This window comes from Castor canadensis, chromosome 5 (genome assembly GCF_047511655.1).
Source record: "Castor canadensis chromosome 5, mCasCan1.hap1v2, whole genome shotgun sequence".
NCBI lineage: Eukaryota > Metazoa > Chordata > Mammalia > Rodentia > Castoridae > Castor > Castor canadensis.
In genome coordinates this window covers 25,708,191-25,728,000 of record NC_133390.1, presented here as the reverse complement: position 1 = coordinate 25,728,000, position 19,810 = coordinate 25,708,191, and the positions used below count along the sequence as shown (strand labels likewise).

Here is a 19,810-nt window from a genome sequence, read left to right as displayed (position 1 = left end):
CCTTTCTTACACTGCTTGATAGAGTAAGACTTTGTTTCTTTCTGCTTATAGTTCATGCTATGCTTTCACTTGCATTTTCTGTTGTAATCTTCGCAAAAGCCTAGGAAGGAGAAACTGTATTCCGGTTCTACAGCCTACTAGTGACTAACCCTTTATCACAGTTGGTTTACAGCCTACTAGTGACTAACCCTTTATCACAGTTGGTTAGAAAAAGAGCTGGGATTTGAACTCAAGGTTACTTACATGACAGTACAGTTATTTCCCGCAGTCTCATCAGCGTCTTCACGTTTCACATTCACATATAGAAAGAGTGCTGGGTTGTCCTTCTACATGTAAGTACTCTTGAACTGATGGGAGGAATGGATTCCTTAGATCTTGGAAACTTATGGACCAAACTGACATTTGAAGTAAGTCATCAGTGCCTCAGAAAAGTGGTCTCTGCCATGCTACTTAAAAGTGCAGTCCATGAATCCACAACATGGACCTCAACTGAGAGTCTTTTATAAATACAGAATCTCTGGTCCTAATCAAAATTTCCTACATCAGAATCTATAAAGTTTGAGATGCACCAAGTGAAATAGAGAAGTCCGTACTTTTTCTACTTGAATTTCTCATTGTAGGTAAATATGACTAAAATGTCTTGCATTCTGGAGTCCATTAATCTTTTCAATAAAAGTATTTTTTTTTAAAAAGTGATTCCATTAAAGTTTTCTAAAATCACCAATAATTGCCATATATTGGAAAATGTTATTTTCAATTCTAATTATCTTTTTTCCATTTTATACTGTTTACTTGCTTTCCTTCAAACATTCTCTTCCTTTTAAAATCAAGATATGTTTTACAGAAATAAAAATTTCCCACTTTGAAAGAGTTTTATGACTTTTGACAAAAGTATACACTTTTGTAACTACTACCCCAATAAAAATAGAGAACATTTCCACAACCCCAGTATTACTTTCTGCTCCTTCACAGTCAAGTTTCCCCAGCATGCTATCTAATTTAAATTACTAAAGTTTAGTTTTATCTGTTCTAGAACTCCATACACATGAAACTATACTGTATGTGTTTTTCTGTAATTGTCTACTTTCATTCAGTGTGGTTTTGTGATTCATAATGATTTTTTGCAACAGTGCTTCCTTTTAATTGCCAAACGATATTCTACAATTTGTTTGTCCATTTACTTGTTGATGAAAAATTGAGTGTTTATCATAAAGCTTAGATTCTAGCTTTGTTGAGCATTCATGTACAGGCCTTTATGTGTACTTACATGCTTTTTTTCCCTTGAGTAAATTACTAAGAATGAAAGTGCTGGGTCATGGAAAACATGTTTATGTATTTATTGTGATGGTGGGGCTCAAACCCAGACCCTTGTGTATGCTAAACAAGCACTCTACCACTGAAGCACATTCCCAACTTAGTGTATGTTTAGCTTTAAAGAAACTGTCAAATTAATTTGCAAAGTGGTTTTACCAATTTATGCATTGAGGATTGTCAATATCTTCACAATGAATTGACCCTTTGTCACTAAAAAATATTTGGTAATATTCTGTCTGCTGAGATCTACTTCTATTGGTTGTAAATATAGACAGTCCTGTGTTCTTATGATCAGTGTTTGCATATGTATGTTTCACTTTCATTTTTTTGTATTACTCCCAATGTGTCTTTATATTAAGATATATATTTTCTTTTGAAAACATAGTTGTGTGCAGCTTTTTAAATCCAGCCTGACAATCTGTCTTTTAACTGATTTGATTAATCCACTTGCATTTAGTCTAACTATTAAAATGGCTCAGTTTAAGTCTACCATCTAACTATTTGTTTTCCAAATACTCTATATATTATTGTTCCTTCCTCTTTTTTAATGCCTTCTTTAGATTCATTAAGGGTTATTTTCTTTTTATTGTTTTGTCTCCTCATTATACCTATTGTATTTATTTTATATATGTAGTTACATATATATGTATGTATTTGCTTATTTTTGGATTGTCCTAGGGTTTTTAGGTCTACTTTTAACTTAAAATAGTCTACCTGCAATACTATTATACCACGTCATGTAAAGTTCAAGAAACTTTTAATAATACTTTATTTTCTGCCCTCTGTCCACTTATTACTGTCAAATGTTTTAATTTCTATATGTCAGACTCCAAATATATTATTTTCCCTTTACTATGTTTCAAATAAATTTAAAAAGAGAATAGAATTTCCTGTCTATTTATTCACATATTACTACTTCTAGTGTTCTTTATTCCTTTGTGTATATTCAGATGGACCTGGCATCATTTTGCTTTACCGAAGAGCTTCCTTTATCATTTCTTGTCACGTAGTTCTGCTAGTAATAATTTCTTTCATCTTCTGCTTGTCTGAAAATGTCTTTATGCGCCTTCATTTTTGAGGGTTACTTTGTCTAAATATAGAATTTTAGGACTACAAAGGTTTTTTAGCCTTATAAAGAAGTTATCTCATGTTCTTTAGTCCTGCACTATTTCTGATGAGAAGTCATCTAGTACTTTTCAACTTTTTCCCTTGAATACATCTTTTTTCTTTGTCTGCCTAAACATGTTCTCTTTATCATTGTTATTGCTAATTTGATTATGATTTGTCTTGGTTCTGTTTCTTTTGTTTATCTGGCTTGAGGTTTGTTGGGCTTCTTGGATAAGGGTCAACACTTTTCACCAAATTTAGAAATTATGCTTAACTCTGTGATTGCAGGTATATACATATACATATATTACATTAACTGGGGTCATCCCAGAGATTGCTTAGGTTTTGTATTCTATCTTTCAGCATTTCCTCTCTATACTTTTTTTCTGAAGTGTCTAATCTTAGACATGTTCAATGAAAATTTTACTTCAGTTATTATACTTTCAACAATAGAACTCTACTTTGTTAACTTTTATTTCCTCAGTGTCTTCATTTTTTTAATTAAAGCATGGAATCTATTTAAAATTGCTATTTTGAAATGACAGAGTCTTCAGCTCTGTTATTACTACCTGTTTCTATGAATGAATTTGTTTTTCCTCCAGAGTATTAGTCCTATCTTCCTGCTGCTTATCTGGTACATTTGAATGGATGATAGCATTGTAAATGTGACACTGTTGGGTGTGGTTAGCACAGTAGCTCCCAAGAGATATCCATGCCCTAATCTCTGAATTCTATATATGCTTCTATTTCTGGTTCTTATTATTTTTCAGTGCTGGGGGTTTGAACCCAGGACCTTTCGCTTTCAAGGCAATCACTCTACAACTAAGTTATGTCCTCAGCCATATAAAAATGTTTTTAATGTAGCAAAAGGGACTTTTGCAGATGTAATTACGGTTATAGACTTTAAGATAGGTAGATTATCCTGGATTGTTGAGGAAAAGTCCAGTGTAATCATTTAAGCACTTAATAGTTGAAATGTTTTTCCATCTAAAGTTAGAGAGACAGCAAAAGAAGAAGTCAAAACGACAGGAAGCATTAGAAGGATTTGATCCAAGTTATACAAGGAACAAAGATTGGCCTCCTGCTGACTGACAGCCAGCAAGGAAAGGGAGGCCTTAGTCCTAAAACTGTTAGGAACTAAATTCAGTCAACAATCTCAATCAGTTGAGAAACGCATTGTAATAACCTATGACACCTTAATTTCAGCCTTGTGAGATTCTAGAGGATTCAACTGAACCACACTGTCCTGGACTTCTTACCTCAGAACCAGAAGATGGTAAGTGGGTGTTGGCTGGCATGTAGCTCGGTGGTAGAGTGATTGCCTAGCATGCACAAGGCCCTGGACTGGCTCCCTGCACAAAAATAAATAAATAAATACATACATACATATGTAAACAAAGTGCATGTTGTTTAGGCCATTAAATTTGTGTTAATTTGCTAAGCTATGGCAGCATTATAAAATTAACACATGGAATATATGAATTTTTAAAGAGGATTAGAACTTGTTTGGAAGGCTGTTACTCTCATAGTGAACAGCTTGATCCTGTTGGGACTTGTTTTTAAACTTAGTTTGTAAACGTCTAGTCTATTGCTTTGTTGTAAGGATATTTTAGATTTATCCTTAAGGAGTGGCTTTTTGAACTTTCTGTTGAATGCCACAGATATTCAGTAAAGATTCCATACTCTAGCTGAATAAAACTCAAATGGCTCATGTTCTTGCAGAAGCTTAGTTATCGTTCCCAGTAACTGTTCTTTCTCTGGTGTTTAATTTTTGCCCAGTCAATTAGAGTTTTACCCTACAAGTGTGCATCTTAGTATTCAGCCAGAGACTTACTAGTATTCTGAGACACTTTTTATGTATAATTCTTCCCTTCTAGCACGCTGTTTATTGCAAATTCCAGCTACCTAATACTCTCCAAACCCATTTTTGTTCTTCCCGGTGCAACTTTGCTTGGGTTTCCTTATCTGAGCTATGATCAGAAAATACCTCCAAGCATGAAACCAAGGCAGTCATAAGACTCATCTCATTTGTTAAGAATCAAATGTTTGTCTGACCTGTGTTCCAATGTCTGAAAACAGGCATTTTATGTATTTTGGCCAGTTTCCTTTTAAGAGCTACTCTGGTACCCCTTCACTCCATCCTGGCTGGAATCCCTTGCTATTATGTCAGTGGATCTTTTATCTAGTTTTTCAGTCCATTCTGAAACAAATGCAGATAATATCCTCTTCTCAAAAAGTTCAGATGGCTTTTACCTTTCTCCTAACATTAATACATAAATCTATTTTGTATTTAATATTTAGGTAGACACAAATGGACTCCCAATTTACTGTTTTATTTAATAAATCTCATTTATTTATCAGTCAAGGATATTATTTTTAATTACAACCCTTTCTAATCTAGTAACTTAATCAAGTGTACAAAATGTATTATAAAGTGTAAGGTGATATACAAAGATAACTTCTGTAATTAGTTCTTGAGCTAAAATAGACATCACCTTGACTTTGGGTTTAAATCAACTAAGAATTCTTCAGGTGCAAGAAACAGAACACCAGATTTACAGTGTCTGAATCAAATAAGGGTTTATTTGTTTCACAGAACAAGATAAGCAGAGCTGACTGTTGGCAGTTGTCATTGTCAAGACTCCTTTTTCTCTGTACTTGTCCTGGCTTTCCTGTAGAGTGGCTATTCTATACTTTAGCAACATATTTTGTTCGAGGAAAGAAGATAGGAATGGAACACATGGGAAAAGTGGGTAGGGGAAGCTACACTTTTCATTTCTGCCAGGAAGAAAAAGCTTTCCTTGGAGACCATATTTCCAGCCTTATACTCTTCTGGCTCCATGACTCTAAAGGTACTGGAAACTCAAGATGTATGCAAAATCAATTGCATTATTATTTCCACTTCTTCGTCCCTTTACACTGTCATGTGTCCTCATAGATCACTGTAGTAGATAGGATATACTCATTTGTCTCAATGGGATATTAATAAGCATATCACCTTAAATGTGCTTGTGTGGTTTAGTTTGAATTCTTTTGCTCCTGTCACATCTAGAGAAGAACTTCACCAAGGTATTTGCTGCTTCAGGAAACATGGGAGCCATGTAGAGCAGACCAGGATTCAACCTGCAGCCTAAAGCTAGGTTGGTCCAGTTGATCTACAGAGCTACCACATGCTTTTGCTATTGAAGCACTGAGTTGTGGGTTGTTTATTATGCAACGTATTACTGAGATAGCTACAGTGATAGGGGATTCTGAATGGCAACATTTCATATGCTTATCTTTGAACTAATTACTATGGCTACTTCGTTAATTGGCTAGTTTCCTTATATTCCCACCTCTGCCCTCCTCCCTAAATAACTGAAGTTGGCAGAGGAATGGGGGTATAAGGATTAAAATTTAACTTTATGGTGTGGAAGAAGACTTTCCCCAAAGGAAGGGAATTGGTTTGAAACATAAGTGGGAAAAAACTGTCGTAATCTTTACTGGTGCTCTTTATACATCAGTGTTCATTAATAAATTTTAATCTGGCTGTCTGCAGGAACTCTGAATCACTCACTTGTGTTTCCCCTAATATTTATTTAATATCTTACAATTTGTGTTTGCATCATTAGTTTGTACTGCAAGTAATAAAAAAAAAAAAAAAAGAAAAAGAAAACCATGTTCCAGTGACTTAGAAAAACAGGACTTGAGTTTTCTCTTGCATCAAGTCTAGATGCAGGTATTGGGCAGATATGGTGGCTCTGGTCCATAAGATCCTCAAGCATGCATTTTGCTTCTAGTTTTCTGCTCTGCCATCTTACAGGATGTAGGTTTCATTTTTCTGTATAAGAAGTAGGTGCTGTCATTAGAACTGCATTCCAGACAGTGGTGGGTGGGGGCAAGCTGGGAAGATAGGGTAAAGAATACATACTAGCTTTTTTTTCTTTCTTAAGGAATTCAGAAACAGCTACATAACTTTTCTGGTTGCCTTAAGATCCTAGCTGAAAGGGAGACTTGAGGGTCAGTACTTTATTCCAGGTTTCCATGTGTCCAGTTAAAAATCAGAGCTTTTTAAAAGAGGAAGAACATGATTGCTAAAGGAGGAAAAAGTAATCTCTGCTGCAGTGCTCAATAAATAGTTTTTGAATTAATGTATAAGTAAATGAATCACATATTAAAAATTAAAATTGGTTAATGAAGACTAAAGACTTAATTTTCAATCTTAGGTTCAATGCCAGCTTAAAGAATATATTTGAGGTTAAAATGCCTACTTAAACCATTTTGCACTTTTAATAAGCAAGAAAGCAATAGCTATTTGCTTTAGAATTCTTTTTAATTTCCACTCAAATTGAACAGTGTGGCAGGCTTATTTCAGTTTTGTTGATCCATTTTCTAAAAGTCTAATCCTTTCAGGATTCTTCCCAGGGAGTCAATTGCTGCTATGTTGGAATCCTTAATGTTAAAGAAAATATCACTCTTAAAATTATGACTTTTCTTAAGCTTTGGCAAGCATCCCTTGGAAAGCTTGGGATACAAATATTTGCATTAGAGGGATTTACCGTCTATAGTTTTAGTAATGCTGACATTATGGGTAAGCTGTCTGCTGATCCATTGTTCTGTTGTATAAGCAGAACAAACCAATCCTATTTCTAGTCTGTGGATAAATTCTGTGTTGGCATTTCTGAAAGAAGATTGGGAGTTAACTACCAAGCTATTGATTCTTTTTTTCACTGTGAACTAAATCCAGTCTTTAGTAATGTGTACAATTCTCACTGTTAAATTCAAGGTGATAAAAGGAAAGTTTAGGATTGATGTCTGAAGCTAGGAGAGGATCTATTTCTTAATATTTTACCAGAGGTTTATTTTTATATTCCATTGTATAAATATCAAATATCTGGATGTGGAATACTCAGGCTAGAAATTGAAATCCAAACATATTTCAGAGTTAACTATTATTGGTGTGCCCATTAAGTTACATATAAAATTTAAGATTTCATTATAGTTCAGAAAAAATTGTGGATGAGAGAAGATGGCATTAAGGGTAAGTGAAAAAGAACATAACTTTTTCGTGTTTTGAATTTCTATTAAACTTCTTACCTTTTTACAAAAATTTAAAATCAATTTAAAATTTAAATACTTTCATTCAATAAAACAGTTTATTCATTCAACAAATATTTATTAAATATGCATAAGAAACTGTGCAAGGTATTATTTATATGCTAGAAAGCAAACCAAAGTCTCTCTGTAGAGAAATTTACCACATTGTAAAGGAGATAAGCGTTAAGTAATTACATTTGGAATGGAGTTTGCTTGCTAGGCAAGTGCTCTACCACTTCAACTGTGCTCCAACCTTTTTTTTGCTTTAGTTGTTTTTCAGATAGGGTTTCAAGCTTTTTGTGCAGGCTCAGCCTCAGACTTCAGTCCTCCTACCCACACCTCCCAAATAGCTGGGATAACAAGTTTGTGCCATCATGTCCAGCTTAGAATGGTGTTTTTAATGGCATTAAGGTATTTTTGCAATTCCATGAAAGCACTGTAAAAATGTCTAAGTATCATATTGGTGAATCAAACTTTTATTTTCTGTTTTTTCCTTAATGTTTTGCTAAATCTTGCATGTTAATGCTGTCAGTAGCTCCTTAGATATATCTCATGCCTTGTTTAAGTCCTCTCTCTAAGTTACAGTTAGACAAGAGTAATAAGTTCTGGTAGGCTATTGCACAGTAAAATGACTATTGATATGATAATGTGCATGTATTTTGAAAAGCTAGAAGGAGGGATTTTGAATGTTTTCAGCATGAAGAAATGACAAATGTTTGAGGAGATTATAAATTCACTTGATTTTAACATTATAAAATCTATACATGTATCAAAACATCATGTGGTACTCTGTAAATAAGTACAATTTCATGGTTTGATGTATCAATTAAAAGTGAGTTTAAAGTTTAAAAAGAAGGGTTCTGCCATAGTATTTTTTTCAAAACAACTGAAAAATGTAGGCTTTCAACTTAAAAATATTTTAGCTATTTTGAAAGAAAGTTTTTTAAAGTGAATTATATAGTTTTTGCTAGCTTAAACATACAGAAGATAATTTCTGTATTAGTAAAATTTATGTGTTAGAGTAAATAAATTTTTAGAAACACAGAGTAAATTGTTAGAAACACAGGCTTAGAAAATCAGTGACTGAGACTGGGGCTGTGGCTTGCACACAGCCCTGAGTTCAACTATCCCTGGTGCTACTACAAAAAAAAAAAAATAAATAAAAAGCAAAAAAGTCCAGATGGGTGCTCCAGGTTGGTATACCTCTCCTCCTTATGCTGATTTAAGAACTCATGCTGCTGTCAGCCTGTGAGTCTTCCATCACCTAGAACCTTGCCACTGGAAGCAGACACAAGTTCAAAGTTCAGATGGCAGAAAGCAGAACAGTGAGGAGGGAAGGCTTATCTCTCTTAGAGACTCCAAGTGCTGAAAAGGCAGGCACATATCACACTGCTGAACATTTCGTTGCTAAGCATTTAGTCAAAAGATTACATTAATCTGCAAGGGATACTGGGAAATGTAGCCATTCCTGTAATCCTAGCTATTTGAGGGGCAGCTGTCAGGAGGATTATGGTTCAAGGCCATCACAAACAAATAGTTTGTGAGATCCTATCTTGAAAATACCCAACACAAAAAAGGGCTGATGGAGTGGCTTAAGTGGTAGAGTGCCTGTGTTGCAAGTGTGAGGCCCTGAGTTCAAGCCCTGCTACCACTGAAAAAAAAAGTATAAAGAGTGAATTGTGGTGAGTGGATGGCTCACCAAATTTCATCATGTATCTTTCTGCTCACCCTATCCTCTCTTTGAGCAAGACACAATGAGTACATTCACCCCTTCCCCAGGGGAGAGGAAGTTGTATTGTTAAAGAATATATGTGTACTGAGAAACTTGGATGTCTATATGCACAAGACTGAAGCTAAACCCATCACTCACCCTGTACAAAAATCAACTCTAAATGTATCAAAGATCTTAATATAAGACCTGAAACTTTGGAACTACTACAGGAAAAAAATGGGGAAAACTCTGGAAGATATTGTCATAAGTGACTATTTTCTGAACAGAACTCCAGTTGTCCAGGAAATAAGACCAAGAATTGACAAATGGGACTACATCAAATTAAAAAATTTCTGTACATCAAAAGAAACAGTTACCAGAATGAAGACAACTCACAAAATGGAGACAATCTTTGCCAGTTATTCAACAGATAAGGAATTAATATCCAGAATATGCAAAGCATTAAAAAAAACTAAAGAACAAATAATCCAATTAGTAAGTGGGCAAGTGGCATAGACAGTTCTCAGAAGAAGAAGTACAAATGACTAATAAATGCATGAAGCAATGTTCACATCCTCAGGCATAAAAGAAATGCAAATCAAAACCACACTAACAATCCATCCCATTCCAGTCAGATTGGAATCATCAAGACAACAAGAACAAATGCTGGTGAGGATGTGGGAGAAAGGAACCCTCATACACTGTTGGTGGGAAGATAAACTAGTGCAACCACTATGGAAATCAGTATGGAGGCTCCTTATAAAATTAAAAATAGACCTACCTTATAATTCTGCCATCCTTTTTGGGGCACATATCCAAAGGAGTATAAAAATATGCAAGAGAGATACCTGCATACTATGTTTATTGTAGCTCTCTTCACAATAGCCAAACTGTGGAGTCAGCCAAGGTGACCAACAACTGATGAATGTCATTTGCAGGAAAATGGATGGAACTGGAGATCATTATTATTTATGACAGAATGAAGCAGGCTAAGGTCATTTTTAACTACCCAAACTTTAAGATTCCTGTTGTAAGCTGTGGCCCCCCTTTTTTCTTCTTTTTTTTTCCTCCTCTGGTTTGTGCCAGAGTGTTAACCCTTGAATGCCTGCATCCTAGTGAGACCTGATTGAAATAAATTTGAAAACCTGTTTTCTTAAAAGTAGCAGTAGAACAGAGTAATAATTTTTTACATTTACTTTATAATAAGAACCATTCTCAAGATGTTTACATATTCATATGTAAAAAGCTTAAGCAGTTTATAACAGAGATCTTTAAAATAAACATCCTGTTTTTTTGTTACCTTGAATATCACGTTAACCTTATAACAGCAGTTTAAGAACCATTTTGAAGATGCTTACACATACACACAAAAACACACAAACATAAGTTTTATAAATTAAGTATGCCAGAAAAAAATGTCAACTTAAGAACGCATAAGATGAGCTGGAATTCCAGGACCAAATTAAATTTTGCCCAGTTCTTTAAACAAATTGACATACATACACACAAAACTAGAGTACATTCTCAAAAAAAAGAAAAAAACTTAAATTATACCCAGAGGGCTATCCAGTGATATGGTGGATGATGCATCTGTTCTCTTGTGAGTCTCCCTTGTTGGAACTGAATTTTTGTTATCCATCCCTTAACCCGGTTGTAGCTATTTCCTGGGAAAAGCTCAACCTCCCTAACTCTTGGGGGTGTCGCACACACTTTCACACAGTACAGTACTTTTGCCCTGCTCCCCGAACATGTGAGACATGGCTTCACCCCAAAAGGTGGTTACTGGGAGGTGATCAGTCTCCCCTTCTGCCTCCTGAGGCAGGTCTGCATTTGAACCCAGGCTCTGATGAGTGGTGCTTTCCTCCCCTTGGTTCCTGCACCTCACATGTTCCTTGTGCATCTGAGAGCTTCACCCTGACTTGCCGGGAGGATGAATCCCTCTTCCAAATCTAGCTGTTCTTTGGTGCCTGATGGGATCTCCCGGCAGTCAGGGGATGCACCCCGGAGACAAGGGAGTTGACAAACCACCGTGTGCACAATCCTGGCAAGGAGCCCCCAAGAAATGTTGTGGGAATCTCAAGCTGAAATGCAGGACACTGAGGCAGTCTAGCAGGAAGCAACATTTTATTGTGCCAGAACAGACTCAGTGGACTTGTGTCCAAAGGCCAAGCTCCAAGAACAAAGAGTTCTCCCCTTAGATACCCTTGCAAGCAGGTTACAGAAGCAAAAAGCAAAGCTCAACCCACATATGGCTGCATGTAACTTCATTCCCCCAGTGCTATGTGACCTTCTTCATGTTTCAGTTTTTTAAGTTTTATCTCTCTGCTTTGCCATCCCTTTCCCCTGCCTCATTATCAGAACACAGCCTGTCTGTTTCTCTTTTGGTCCTCCTCCCTGCTACAGGGGGAGGAGGAAGGAAAGGACACTGAGGTGTGAAGAGGATGGAAGTATGTATATGGAATATATTGGAGGGGGTAAACTAGTTCAAGAAATACTATGCATATATATGGAATTACCACAATGAATTCACCTCATATTAATTTATAGTAAATAAAAAAAATTAAAAATAAAAAATCTACATGCCTAAAACCCAAATGGCAATTTGGCTCTATGAACTAACACTGAGATGCAAAATATATGCAGCCTCCAAGGGGAACAAATTCCTCAAACCCTTTTCAGTAGTGGGCAAGAAGAATAATAGAAAAAAGAATTCCTTCTAGAATGCAAAAACAAGATGCAATCAAAAAACTTCTTCAACACAAAGGACTGGGGGACCCCTGTCTATCTGGTTGCCTTTAGTACTGTGGGCTGAGGTACTTCTCATTTTTGCCTTCTCTGGATGGAAGTTTTCATTATGGTTCTCCACAGGTGGATAAACTGGGTGGTATAGTTTGTCTCTTTCTCCTCTGTGACCACCTACAGGCCCTTGAACATCCTGGAGAATATAACTTACTGAGTGGATTAATTTGTAACTGTTTAAACATGGTTCTACATACTCTTGGTAAATGTAAGTATAAAAAAATTTGAATTTCAGATTGTTAAACATTTCAATTTCATCACCTGGAAAACTATGGTGATTTTGTGGTTTTTTAAAAAATGCCTTGCAGCTCTATCTTGTGACTAGCTATTTAGTCATTGATTTATTGAACCATTTTTTTTCAAAGCTGTTCGATGTCTGCAAATGATTATACTAGCTGCCAAATGAATATGTGGCATTATACCTTGAACTAGAAGGGAAGTTGAATTTACCCAGATCTTTTTTGATAATTTAAGTTAAAATGACAAATGCATGCACAAGGAGAGTATTAAACTCTTAAAAGTATATCACTTAATATTAGGTTCACTGGCCAATTTTTATATTGGGTTCATTAAAAATTTATCTAAAAAAAGTCTATGTAGAAAACTCAACAAAATTCAGAATAGTAGCCTGATTTCTGATAGATTTAACTAGATTGATTTATATGCCCATGAAAATTGTTCAGGAGCAACTCTTAATTTTGCATTTTTTAAAGTTTGTGTTAAGTACCTTTACGTCTAAGTATCCTTAATTTCCTTCTCTCTGTTTGAGAATGATTTTTGCATTTCTATTCTTCATTCCTGTCTACTGATTACCAAGTCTTCTTATGCCATTTGACTGTTTCCTTTTGATTTGTGATATATAATGGCTAGGTGTAGTTAATTAGATATACAGGAAAAATTTTAATTTTCACTTTTAACACATGCAAGCCTATTATTTTTAGGAGTATCCATTTAAGTATATATTTTTGAGGAAAATAAGAAATAGATTACTAGAAAGTATTAGAGGAAATAAAACTAGCAGCCTTGCCTGTACCTAAGCATATTTTGGGTTTTTTACAGGGCCTTTCTTCTGAAGAAATCATGTTTCATGTATTCCTTATGTTCATGACAGTCCCGCTATTGTACAGGAGGTGATGCCATCTCTACTTTATATTGTAACATTGAAGAGTGACTTAGAGTGACTTCTCCATGTTGACAGATGAACTTGACTCCAAGAGCAATGAATGTGCCATGAATCATGAAAGGCACATTTATTCACTACCATTCTGTATTAGGTATTCTGTATTGTGTACTGAGTCACTGGAATGCCCTAAGGGGGTCTCTAAAAAATTCTGACACACAAAACTTCCAGTAGGCACATTTGGCCTCAGATTGGATTGGATGGGCAGGAAATGCAATGCAGTTTATCAGAGGGCAGCATCCCTCTTTAGTAATACTTCTTGCAGAAATCCTCACCAGTCAAGAAACTAGTCTCTGCTTTCCAAGTTGACAGTTCAGGTGCAAGAAGATAAGACACATACATGTGGTGCATCATGATTTAAAAGTCTCATGTCTCCAGTGGGAAACTCTATCTCTTACAATGTTTGGGGCATCACTCCCAGAGTCCCTGCAAGGAGCCTGCCTAGCAGTGAGAAGAAGCATCACACTCAAAGAGTCCAAACTATGGTTTCCCAGCAGTATTTATAGCTCATATATAGTTCTCTCCTGCCACGCAATTTACCATAAGAACTATTGCCAAGTAGTATCACTCCTTCCTATCCTTTTCAGGTTTCCAGGGAAACAGTGCTATAAAATTAACTCAAGGTCAAGTTTGTTCACAAAGGACAAAAGGTTTTGTTTATACTTTACCCACAGTTATTCCACTTCTGTACAGACTAGGTCTGAGGCTTAGCAGAACTTGCCATCACTGACACATTTTCTCTAGTCCTTGAGAAAATGGAGTGGGTGATATTTTATAGCTAATAAGAATATTTTCCAAAATCATTAGCATTTCTATACACTAATAATGAGCAAACTGAGAGAGAATATATGAAAACAATTCAATTTACAATAGCCTCAAAAAAAATCAAATACCTAGGTGTAAACCTAACAAAAGATTCACATCACGACCTCTACAAGAAAAACTATAAACTTCTGAAGAAAGAGATTGAGGAAGACTATAGAAAGTGGAGAGATCTCCCATGCTCATGGATTGGTAGAATCAACATAGTAAAAGTGTCGATACTCCCAAAACTAATCTACATGTTTAATGCAAGTCCCATCAAAATCCCAATGACATTCAGCAAAGAGATTGAAAAATCTACTGTTAAATTTATATGGAAACACAACAGACCACCAATAGCCAAGGCAATACTCAGTCAAAAGAACAATGCTGGAGGTATCATGATATCCGACTTCAAACTATGTTACAAAGCAATAACAATAAAAACAGCATGGTACTGGCACAAAAACAGACATAAAGACCAGTGGAACAGAATAGAGGACCCAGATATGAAGCCACACAACTATAACCAACTTGTCTTTGACAAAGGTGCTAAAAATATATGATGGAGAAATAGTAGCCTCTTCAACAAAAACTGCTGGGAAAACTGGCTAGCAGTCTGCAAAAAACTGAAACTAGATCCATGTATATCACCCTATCCCAATATTAACTCAAAATGGATCAAGGATCTTAACATCAGAACACAAACTCTAAAGTTGATACAGGAAAGAGTAGGAAATACTCTGGAGTTAGTAGGTATAGGTAAGAACTTTCTCAACGAAACCCCAGCAGCACAGTAACTAAGAGATAGCATAGATAAATGGGACCTCATAAAACTAAAAAGCTTCTGTTCATCAAAAGAAATGGTCCCACAGAGTGGGAGAAAATATTTGCCAGCTACACATCAGACAAAGGACTGATAACCAGAATATATAGGGAACTTAAAAAACTAAATTCTCCCAAAACTAATAAACCAATAAAGAAATGGGCAAGTGAACTAAACAGAACTTTCTCAAAAGAAGAAATTCAAATGGCCAAAAGTACAGAAAAAATGCTCACCATCTCTAGCAATAAAGGAAATGCAAATTAAAACCACACTAAGATTCCCCCTCACCCCTGTTAGAATAGCCATCATTAGCAACACCACTAACAAAAGGTGTTGGCGAGGATGTGGGGAAAAAGGAACCCTCTTACACTGTTGGTGGGAATGTAAACTAGTACAACCACTCTGGAAAAAAATTTGGATGCTACTTAAAAAGCTAAACATTGATCTACCATTTGATCCAGCAATACCACTCTTGGGGATATACCCAAAAGACTGTGACACAGGTTACTCCAGAGGCACCTGCACACCCATGTTTATTGCAGCACTATTCACAATAGCCAAGTTATGGAAACAGCCAAGATGCCCCACTACTGACGGATGGATCAAGAAAATGTGGTATTTATACACAATGGAATTTTATGCAGCCATGAAGAAGAACAAAATGTTATCCAACAAATGTGCTGGTAAATGGATGGAATTGGAGAACATCATTCTGAGTGAGGTTAGCCTGGCCCAAAAGTCCAAAAATCATATGTTCTCCCTGATCTGTGGACATTAGATCAAGGGCAAACACAACAAGGGGATTGGACTTTGATCACATGATAAAGCGAGAGTACACAGGGAGGTATGAGGATAGGTAAGACACCTAAAAATCTAGATAGCATTTGTTGCCCTCAACGCAGAGAAACTAAAGCAGATACCTTAAAGCAACTGAGGCCAATAGGAGAACTATTGAGGAGAACTAGATAAAAGGTTAGATCAAGAATTAACCTAGAAGGTAACACACATGCACAGGAAATCAATGAGAGTCAACTCCCTGTATAGCTATCCTTATCTCAATTAGCAAAAACCCTTGGTCCTTCTTATTACTGCTTATACTATCTCTTCTACAAAATTAGAGATAAGGGCAAAATAGTTTCTGCCGGGTATCGAGGGGGTGGGGGGGAGGGGAGTGCGGGGGGTAAAGGAGGGGGTGGTGGAAGTGGGGAGAAATGACCCAAACATTGTATGCACATATGAATAAAAAAAAGAATATTTCCAGTCTCATTATCCTATGAATAAAATCCTGTTATACCATATTTTGTGTTTATAACTATAAGTAGGGAAAGAATTAATTCTTGGAACTTGCACAACAGAATAGATCAAACATAGTGGAGAACATAGCCTCGCTGTTGGGATTCCCACTGAGTTAAAATGATGTGGTTCAGAGTCCAATAACCTCCCATGAATAATCTTCATTCTGCACTTGCAGCTAAAAGGGTAGAGATGAAAACAGATCTTTCTAGGCATACAGGAAACAAGCACACACACCCCAACAGAATTTTTATGAGTTTACTGATTTTTTTCTTGCAGAATTATTGTGACTTTAATATCTGAACTTTATAATGTGTACATGTCTCCCAGTTGAGGTAACATTTACGACAAACTTATACCTCTGAAATTTAATATAGTATGTTTTAGGTATAATTTATGTGTGATGAATGCTCACATTTTAACAAATTAATACACCAATAAAATAAGTGTAGGCCACACTATTGTCAATAGCAATGTAAAACATATCATTAGCAGGATACAAAGCATTTCCATCACTTCAGTAGATTTTTTTGTGTTCTTACCTGGGACCTACCTTGAGACAACTAGTTTTGGAATTTTTTTTCCATATTAATTAGTTTTGCCTGTTTTGAACTTCATATAAACCAAATCATATAGTATGTATTTGCCATAGTTTGGGTAAGTATCTCCCAAAGGTCCATGTTTAAGGCTTTTTCACCAGCACGTGGTATCACTGGGAGGTGGTGGAACCTTAAGAAGATGAAGGCCAGGTGCAGTGGCTCATCTCTGTATCCCAGCTGCTAGTGTGTGTGTGTGGTGGGGAGAGGGAAGTACATGCAGATTGGGAGGATTGCAGTTCAAGACCAGACCAGGCAAAAAATTGGTGAGACCCCATCTCAACAAAAAAAAATTGAGTGTGCTTATGTCTGTCTGGTTGCATCTGTCTGTTGTCCCAGTTACATAGGAGGCATAAATAGGAGGATTGTGGGCAAAAAAGGGCTGGGATGTGGCTCAAGTAGTAGAGAGCTTGCCTAGGAAGGCCCCAAATTCAAGCTCCACTGCCACTCTCTGCCCCTCAAAAGAAGGATGGAGTTTAGTGTTAGCAGCAGACAGGATACTGGGACACTTGTCCTTTCCTCTCCTTTTTTACTTCCTGCCATGTGCTTCTGTCAGCCATGATGTTTTACCTCACCACAACCCCAAAAGCAACAGGGCCAACTGATCATGGACTGAAACCTCTAATATTGTGAGCCAAAATAAACTGTTCCTCTTTAAGTTGATTATCTCAGATGTTTTGTTACAGTGGCAAAAGCAGACTAACAGTACTCTTTTGGGTATGTCTTCTTTTGCTCAGAATATCATTTTTGTGATTTAATCTATCCTATTGTATATATAAGCACTTCATTCATTGTTTTATGATCACACTACAATTTATCTTCTATCTATTTTGGAGCAGTTGTGCTATTTCCAGTTTTAAGCAATTATGTATATGGCTGTTATAAGCAGTTTTGCATAAGTTTCTTACGGAAATTTATTGACTTTTTTGGGGTAAATACCTGGAATGAAATTGCTGAATCATAGAGTAGGTGTATGTTTAGCATTATAGAATAAGAATTATTAAGCAATTTTTCAATGCTTGTACCACTTTGCTAAATTTACTAATTCCTTGCTTGTATTAGTTGCTATCAGCCATTATTTGTAGTCATTCTAGTGTATTTTTTTTTAATTCTAGAAGAAAGAATTATGAAAATATCTGTGACCTTGAGGTAGGAAAAGTTTCCTTAAACAAGACACAGAAATCTCTGGCCATGAAAGGAACAACTGACTTGATCAAATTAATCAAAAGCTTCTGCTCCTTCAGAGTTTTATGTGATAAAATAAAAAGCAGGCCAAGGATGTATCTCAGTGGTAGACCACTTGCCTGACATGTTCAAGGCCCTTGGTTCTAGTGCCAGCAACACACACAGTCTAACAAATTAGAGAAAAATATTCACAATATATATATTTGGATTTTTTTTTTCAATACTGAGGTTTGAACTTAGGTCTTTATGCTTGTTAGGTAAGATTGGTACCATTTGAGCCACACCTTCAGCCCCAAAATGCACATATTTGATAAAGAATTTGTACCCCAAATATATAGGCAATTTTTATGTCAATAACATGTATGCAATTGAATTTTTAAAAATGGCCAAAATACTTGAATTGACATTTAACAAAAGATGATACACAAATACCCAAAAAGCATGTGAAAAAAAGTGTACAAAACCATTAGTTACTGGTAAAGTGAAAAATCAGTAAAAGGCTTTCAATAAAACCATGTGTAAGAAAGTTTTTAAAATGACTTCTATTGCATCAGAGTCACATATTGATATCTTTAAAGGCTTTTGAGTCTTCAGTCAGGAGATGTTCAGTATTCTGCTGTATACCAGGTACCTGGTTATTGCTATGTAAAGTAATTTGTTGGCCATCAGGAAGTGACGTTTTAATCACTGTACATACCAATATGATACTTTGTTACTTTCTTGTAGGTGTTTTATTGAATTGGAGTCACGTTTCAGGAAATTGGTTCTGAGTTCGTGGTGGACATATGCGGTACTGTAATTTTCCCATGTAAAATCATGGTAATTAGGTTCCTAGTCAGTGTTTTAAGTATAGCACTATTTAAGGGTAGGATACTGAAGTTGAGTGTAATGACTGTTTATTAATTGAATTCTACGTTTTAAAAAGGAAATCATTTAACAAATTTGTGCTTTCTTTTTTATCTAAAAGCTAAAATATTTCTTAAGACAAACTAAAGACCATTATAGAATTTAAGATTTGCAGTTTTTAAAGCTAATATTACTAAATGATCTGTAATTTGTTTTCCAGTATTACAGAAATTATAAAAATTGATCTTATTTCTTCACAGATTTCTTTCTTTTCTCTTTTTCTGTCCTTCCTTTAACCTCTCTATTTAAATACTCATAATATAGAATTCAAAACAGATAAGCCAATTATTATTTTTATTTTTCTTGCTCTTAAATACAACCAAAATGAAGTTTAACAGTATTGCCACCTAGAGCATTTTAAGTAGAAGTTTTTTGTAACAATTCTAGAGGTTCTGTCTAAGCCCTCTCAAAACAAAGGACCCCGTGTGTATGGTGAAATTTCTTATATCTGTAGACCAAAGCGGTAGGTTCAACTTTAAGATTCTCTTCCAGAATAGTAGTAGCGACCAGTCTTCTAATTTACCTTTAGAGCAGGATTTTCAACCTCGGGATTGTGGACATTTTGGGCTAGGTGATACTTCTTTGTGGTGGCTGTGTGTACATTGTGGAGTATTATTGGCATTTCTTGCTTCCACTGACTAATTGCTAGTACACACCCATGGTTGGGACGGTCAAAACTATCTCCAGTCATTGCTCATTCTCCCATGGGCAATAAGCCATTCTTCCCTGTCCCTCATCTGAGAATGATTGCTATAGAGTTTACCTGAATGACAGGTCAACTTCGATAACTAAAACATCTTTTGTGAGTCCTCTAGACCAACTGGAAATCTTTGAACTGCCTTGTAGTGAAGAATATTGGTGTGAATCACTTTGGTGAACCAAACCCAGCATTAAATTAGTATTAGAACATGCTTCAGAGTCCAGGACAGGCATGAGAAAAGTAGCAACTCATGTTGTTTCATTTTTAATCACTTCCATCAATGATTTATATTTTAAAAAAAATGTACATTTTAGTT

At 35.8% G+C, this 19,810-nt stretch overlaps 1 long non-coding RNA gene across 1 annotated transcript; it reads left to right on the top strand.

Annotated features, from left to right (window-relative positions):
* Window positions 1-30: 30 nt before the first annotated feature.
* Window positions 31-18,723, top strand: LOC141423041 (uncharacterized). Its single transcript, XR_012447704.1, has 3 exons — window positions 31-332; window positions 3,628-3,697; window positions 18,615-18,723. It is a non-coding gene; the product is annotated as an uncharacterized lncRNA (long non-coding RNA).
* The last annotated feature ends 1,087 nt before the right edge of the window (window positions 18,724-19,810 follow it).